This window comes from Triticum dicoccoides, chromosome 7A, assembly GCF_002162155.2.
Source record: "Triticum dicoccoides isolate Atlit2015 ecotype Zavitan chromosome 7A, WEW_v2.0, whole genome shotgun sequence".
In the NCBI taxonomy this organism is placed as follows: domain Eukaryota; kingdom Viridiplantae; phylum Streptophyta; class Magnoliopsida; order Poales; family Poaceae; genus Triticum; species Triticum dicoccoides.
The window spans coordinates 580,004,047-580,011,527 of NC_041392.1; positions in this window are offsets into that span (position 1 = coordinate 580,004,047).

The following is a 7,481-nucleotide window of genomic DNA, read 5'->3' on the forward strand; positions in this document are numbered from 1 at the left end:
GACCGCCTTTTTAGTTTTAAAAAAATAAAAGAAAATGATGGAAATGTCAAAAAATAAAGGAAAATAAGTTTCCTATGTGATATGTGGTCTAGTTGTTGGGAAAATTTACAAATATGAATTTCGACTTTATTTGCAAAATCTCTCTGAAATTTGTAAAATGGGAATAACTTTTGCATACGAACTCGGATTAAAAAGTTTTTTATATGAAAAATCATCTACTCGAAAAGTTACATCCGAATTTAACGAGGACCCCGTTCAACATTTTCAAAATCCCCAAAAACCTAACAGAAAAAAGTTATGGGGCTTTTAAGATCCGGAGGCAAAAAAATTCAAACTTACTAGTGGCGCACCGTATGCTAGGTGCGCCAGTAGTAACAGAAAAAAAATTGGTTTCAAAAAAAAATTGAATTATTTTTCAAAATATGATACGTAATATGACCGGGAAGTTTGAAATATTTTTTCAAAATTTCATCATACTCATGAACATGAACAAAGTCCTAGACATCAGCAAGGTTTAATAGGATTGATATGATAGATATATCAACAAGTGCCTGTGAAGTGAGGTGGTGCTGGGGTTGGATAGAACTATGAAGTTAAGCGTGCTTGGGTTGGAGTAGTGTGAGGATGGGTAACCTTTCGGGAAGTTTGACCACAGAGTGTGATTTGACCTGAGATTAAGCATATTGACTCGAGATTAAGCCATAGTGACCCGAGATTAAGAAAAAATAAAAAAATTGAATTTTTAAAAAAAATTTGAAAAGAAATTATTACTAATGGCGCACTATTGGTGCGCCATTAGAATCTGGTATACTAATGGCGCACTAGTGGTGCGCCATTAGTAAAAAATACTAGTGGCGTGATACTAATGGCGCACCAGTAGTGCGCCATTAGTAGGCAAAACTGGTGCGCCATTAGTAGGCCTTTTCCTAGTAGTGAGTCTTCAATCTTGTATCTTCATAGTCTAACAGTCCGGCCAATGGAGATAGCCCGGCTGTCCAGAGACCCCCTAATCCAGGACTCCCTCAGTAGGCCCCGAACCAGGCTTCAATGACGACGAGTCCGACGCGCAGTATTATCTTCGACATTGCAAGGCGGGTTCCTCTCCAAATTCTATGTACCTGTCTAAATAATGTCCGGTTCCTTGTGATGGTTTGTACTCCTTGGCTTCTACGCCCAATAGTGGCCACTTTCCACATGTCGAGCGAATGTGAAGAGCCAGGGTGTTTTCACATTTACCCCCCTAGCTATGAAAATGAGCCGCCTATTTAAAAAGACGAGGATTTAGATCCAAATCACATCATCCTCCCTTGCCGAGTCTTCATCGGAGCGCACCCGACAGAGATCCATTCCACTATGGCCGGTCGACGCAGCTCCTCCTCTCGCACCCCTAGCTCCAAGCCTGGAGATTGGGAGAGATGTTCCATCTTGCACAGCAAATTGGTGATGCTTCAGTCCAAGGGATTTCTTCCCCCAGCATACCTGGTCCCGATTCGAGCCGGGCTTGCCACCTACAATGGCGGAGAGCAAGCGGAGAGCCGTCCCAATCCCTCCAAGGGAGAGCGGGTATGCCTTGTCCCTTATCTGGTAAGAGGGCTCGGATTCCCAATTCATCCGTTTCTCCGGGGGCTTCTGGAGTTCTATGGCCTCCAGCTACACAACCTTACGCCTACCTCCCTGCTGCATATCGTGGGATTCGTAGCCCTTTGCGAGTTATTTTTGGGCTGTGAGGCTCATTTCGTCGCTCTGTGGAAGAAGTTGTTCTGCCTTGTGCCCCGTTCTAAGAAGGGATCAATATATCAAGTGGGTGGAGTCGAAGTGTGGCGTATTGCCGGGACCGGATACCTGTCCGGGACCCCGAAGAATAAGTCCGAAGACTGGCCTTCAGAATGGTTTTATATAGAAGATGTCCCCCTTCTGGACCCTATTCGGATCGGCCTTTCTGAGTTCGACAACGCCCCTTTGAAGAAGCGCCAGAGCTGGCATCCACGGAGCTCCCTGGAGGAAGACGACAGGGACATTCTTTATCTAATGAGCCGAATAAGTTCTTTAGCTCGATCCAGATTGACCATGATCGAGGTCATGTCTATATGCATTATGCGGGGGGTGCAGGCACTCTAGTATAGAGGCCACCCAATGTGGGATTTCAACGGGAAGGATGACGCCACCCGCCACGGCCGCAAAGGGCCGGGATCGACTGCTGATTTAATAAAGATCTTGTCCACTTTGTACAAGGGAGAAGAGGAGGAATTCCTCCGTGTCAACCCACAGGGCGGATTCTCTATGTACAATCCTCCGAGCTGGGTAAGCGGAGACTTATTCTCGCCCATCCGTTTCGTATTCCCGCAGTTTAAGTATTCATTCTAGCGATTTCATCGCAGGAGCTGTGCCAGGCAGTAAAGGAGATAAACAGCCCTCCTCCACAGCCCGAGCACCCTGGCTGGTCCCTTGACCCGACCTCCCAGGAGGATCCGGACATATCCGTGGAGCTGATCGATGGGGTATTTTACCTAGGGAGTAATGACAATACCTTGGTGGCCATTATGGCCGATTACCCTGGGCTAGTTCCAGCCTCGTAGGTGACTGAGACCGAAGTCCTAGCACTTGAAAAGGTATTCGTCCTTGTGCTCTTTTTTTATTGCCATATAACAGCCGTGTTTTGCAGGGGAGGTCCTCGGGGCAGAAGGCCGAGCCTGTGGCAACTAGCCAACAAGGGGCCGCTAGGCCAGGCAGGCTGAAAAGATCCGCAGTCCGGATTGAGGCACCGGCGTAGTGGTATGGCGTGCCGTGTTTATTGCAAGACATTATTTACAGAGGCATATTAACTCCCATGCCTTCTTTTCAGGAAAAAGAGCGCTCGCCGGACTATACCCGGAGAGGCTACCAATCGCGCATCCACAAGCCAGGCTCCAAGGCCGGACTGAGAGGTGAGAATGAGTACAAGGTGTGTGTCGGGTGCTCCTCCGACAGAGGATACGGATAGACTGTCCACCACCCATTTCGAGGTGGAAAGTGCCATGAACCACAAGCGTCGCCGGACTGTTCTTCGTGACGCTTGTTTCTCTCAAGAGGCATTGGATGCCTTCAACTCGGGAGACGCGCACCTCCGTGCTGCTCAAAATGGTCTAGCCAGAGCCACGGAGCAGTATGTAAAAGACATACGGGTGAGAAAATTTCATGATTATATATATATATCAGTAGCCCCCGAGACTAGAAACAGTTAGGATAACTGATTTAAGGATCATTTGTTATGTAGGTTCTTACAGAAAAGAATACTCAACTGTCCTAGGAGCTGGTAGAGTGCAAAGCCCAACTTCAGGCTGCACTGGCCGCGGCAGGGGAGCCCAAAGAGACCCCCTCTGGTAACATATCCGTCAAATGATAAGTATCATATTAGAGTGCGGCTTTATATGCAGATCTGACGATAAAATTGCAGATGACGCTGGAGTGAATCCGGAGAAGCAACAGCTCATACGCCAGCTGAAGGCCGGTGAGAGCATGCTTACAAGGGTGAGGCAGGAGAAGAATGATCTCCAAGATGCCAACACCAAGCTGGGCGTGGAACTAAAAGATGTTCGTGCCCAATTGTCGGACTCTGTTAAGGAGAATCGGCGGCTTCGACGCGGCATATTTAGTAAGTGCTTGAACGAACTTTGAAAAGGAGTTCAGCGAGGAAGCTGGCTGACAGAGTTATGTCTGCAGGTATGCTAACAGGTCGTCCTGCCGAGGAGATGCCTGGTTCAATGGGTGATCTTCTTCCCGAGCTCGCACAGTTGCACGAACGAGTTCGGCAGGTGATGCAAGGCGTTGCCCAGGCCTTGTGGCTGTCCGTCTCCATACTCGAAGGCCTTGGAGAGCTTGCAGAAAAGCTGAAGGGAGCATGGCGGCGCTTCCGATTATGGAAGATATCGGCCTGCCGTCAGGGCGCCAGGGAAGCTTGGGCAATGGTGAAGACACGGTACACGAAGGCTGACCCGAACCACATGGCCGAAGTCAGACCTGTGGGGCCTGATGGCAAGGAGATCCCTGTGAGTTTAGTGTATGGCCAAGTAGAATTGGCCGCAAAGTATTCCCAACAGGATTGTAGACTAGACAGCCTATTGGATGGCATTGAAGAGGAATTCAACCAGTCAAATTGACTATGTAATTTTAAGGTGACATGTATGATGCCTTCTAGCCGGATTGTAGATCGTTTGTCGTGGCAGACCTTTTCGCTTCAACCTCGGGACCCGATAGTCCGGAGTGTATCCGAATACCCTCTCGGTTATGTACGAACCGGGGCATGCGTGGAGACTAGGCGTAGGGGTCATTAGTGCTTTATCAGACAAGTGCCCAACTAGTTATGTTATATTACATGGGTAGTAAGAAACATCTTCTAGAGAGAATAGTTCCGTTAATGGTTCCTTTCCCTGGGTAGGCATGCCCTAAAGTGCATGTCCGGACTGCGATAAGAAGCGTAGAAAAAACATCTGGGGGCAGATATGGATAATACATAAAAGTCATCTTTTGTTCACCGACCGAATATTCTCTTAAGAACGCTAGCTTTCGGCTTCACCCAGTCTAAGGTACACGTCCGGCTGACCCGGCGGTAACAATCGCAGAGGTGCTCCCCTTATGTCCTAGCCAAATTAACGGGAACATAGGGCATAAATACAAGAGCCAGGCAACCCAGCTTGGCCAAAACTTAAGTCATATCGATGCATATAATAGTGAAAAAGGTACATGCGGAAGTAGAACGCATGTGGTGGGCGTGATGCCCAGGTAAATAATTTAAGCTTCTGTGAAAGAAGCCCCCAGGTGTAGAGAGTGCGGCTAGCACATCTGTAATGTACAAGTGAGGCACAAGGTGACCCTTGAAGGCCTAGAGAAATAAAAGAAAGAAAGGGAAACAAGACAGATGACGCATATGTAGGAAATGGACAAAGGGAGGGGACTAACATAAAGTCCGGTGCTAGGCGTAGAATCTTCGGAGCCTGGCTGCGTTCCATGGGTTCGGCTCGAGTCGACTAGTCGATGCATCCCACAGTCGGTACGCTCCACCGGTCAGAACTTGGTCGATGATGAAGGGACCTTCCCATTTGGGCTCTAGCTTGTTCTTTTTCTTATCCAGCAGCTGGAGAACTAGTTCGCCAATGTTATAAGTTTTGGCTCATACTTCTCTGCTTTGGTATCTGCGAGGCTGTTGCTGGTAAAATGCGGAACAGGCTTTGGCTACGTCGCGCTCTTCCTCCAAGGTGTCCAGACTGTCCTGCCGATCGAGCTCGGCTTCTCTTTCTTCATACATGTGCACTCGAGGTGAGTCATGAATTATGTCACAGGGCAGGACTGCCTCTGCGCCGTACACCATAAAAAATGGTGCGTATCCGGTACTACAATTCGGCGTGGTCCGCAGCCCCCAGAGTACGGAGTCGAGCTCCTCTACCCAGTGCGTGTCAGACTCTGTTAAGGAGCGCACTAGTCTGGGTTTAATGCCGCTCATTATAAGACCATTTGCTCATTCGACTTGACCGTTGGTTTGTGGGTGATAGACTGAAGCATAATCGAGCTTGATGCCCATTTTGCTGCACCAGAGTTTTACCTCGTTGTCCGTGAAGTTCGTGCCATTATCAATGATGATGCTGTGGGGGACGCCGTAGCGGTGTACAACCCCGGATATGAAGTCTATCACTGGTCCGGGTTCGACTGTTTTAACCGGTTTGGCCTTTATCCATTTGGTGAATTTATCCACCATGACCAATAAGTATTTTTTCTTGTGGGTTCCCCCTTTAAGGGGTCCAACCATGTCAAGCCCCCAGACCGCGAAGGGCCAAGTAATGGGGATTGTTCGGAGGGCGGTGGGTGGCATGTGGCTTTGATTTGCAAAGAGCTGGCAACCGACGCAACGTTGGACCAAGTCCTGTGCATCTGCCTGGGCTGTTGGCCAATAAATCCTATGCGGAAGGCCTTGCTTACAAGAGCCCGGGCTACGGCGTGATGACCGCCGAGTCCGGTGTGAATTTCTGCCAAAAGATTCCGCCCTTCCTCTTCGGAGATGCACCTTTGAAGGACTCCGGTAGCGCTTTTTTTGTACAATTCTCCCTCATGGACCCTGTAGGCTTTGGATCGCCGCACTATGCAGCGTGCCTCATTTTGGTCCTCCGGAAGTTCCTGTCTAATTAGGTAGGCCAGGAATGGTTCTGTCCACGGGGCAATAATGGCCATTATTTCGTGGGTTGATTGTGCTATTTCGGTGGCGGAGCCTCCGATTGTGTCAGAGAGTTCGGTATCGGGTATTTTGGCCGGGTCCGGACTGTTGTTACCAGTGTCCCCTTCCCATGCTACGGATGGCTTGAAAAGCCTTTCCAGAAAAATGTTGGGAGGGACTGCGTCGCGTTTGGCGCCAATGCGGGAGAGGATATCCGCCGCCTGATTGTTTTCCCGAGCCACATGGTGAAATTCGAGCCCCTTGAACCGAGCTGACATTTTTAAGACGACATTGCGATAAGCGGCCATTTTTGAATCCTTGGCATCAAAGTCTCCATTTACTTGGGATATCGCGAGGTTTGAATCCCCGCGCACCTCTAGGCGTTGAATGCCCATGGATACGGCCATCCGGAGACCATGTAGAAGGGCCTCATATTCGGCTGCGTTGTTGGAGTCCTATACATTATCTGCAGTACGTATTGAACGGTGTCTCCTGTTGGGGACGTCAAAATGATGCCAGCCCCCAGACTAGCCAACATTTTGGAGCCGTCGAAGTGCATGATCCAGTTTGAATATGTGTCGTACTCTTTAGGGAGTTTGGCTTCCCTCTATTCAGTGACGAAGTCAGCCAAAACTTGCGATTTAATAGCTCGTCGTGGCTTGTAAGTTATGTCGAACGGGAGGAGCTCAATGGCCCATTTGGCAATCCGGCCCGTCGCGTCGCGGTTGTTTATAATATCGTTAAGTGGTACTTCCGAGGCTACCATTATCGAACACTCTTGAAAGTAGTGGCGCAGCTTCCGGGATGCCATAAATACCGCGTACGCTATCTTTTGATAATGCGGGTACCGTGATTTGCATGGAGTAAGGACAGTGGACACGTAGTAAACCGGCTTTTGAAGGGGAAATTTGTGTCCATCCACCTCTCGTTCGACGACAAGCACTACGCTTACTACTTGATGAGTTGCCACAATGTATAATAGCATTGGTTCGCCAATGTTTGGCGCAGCTAGGACTGGGTTTGTTGCCAATATGGCTTTTATTTCGTTGAGTCCGGCCGTGGTGGCGTCCGTCCACTCGAAGTGTTCGGTGCGCCGGAGGAGCCGATAAAGGGGTAATGCCTTTTCTCCCAAGCGGGAGATAAAGCAGCTTAGAGCCACCACGCATCCAGTCAATTTTTGTATTTGTTTGAGGTCTGTTGGGGTAGCCAACTGTGACAACGCTCGGATTTTGGCCGGATTAGCTTCAATACCTCTATTGGAGACAATGAATCCCAGGAGCTTTCCTGCTGGTACGCCGAA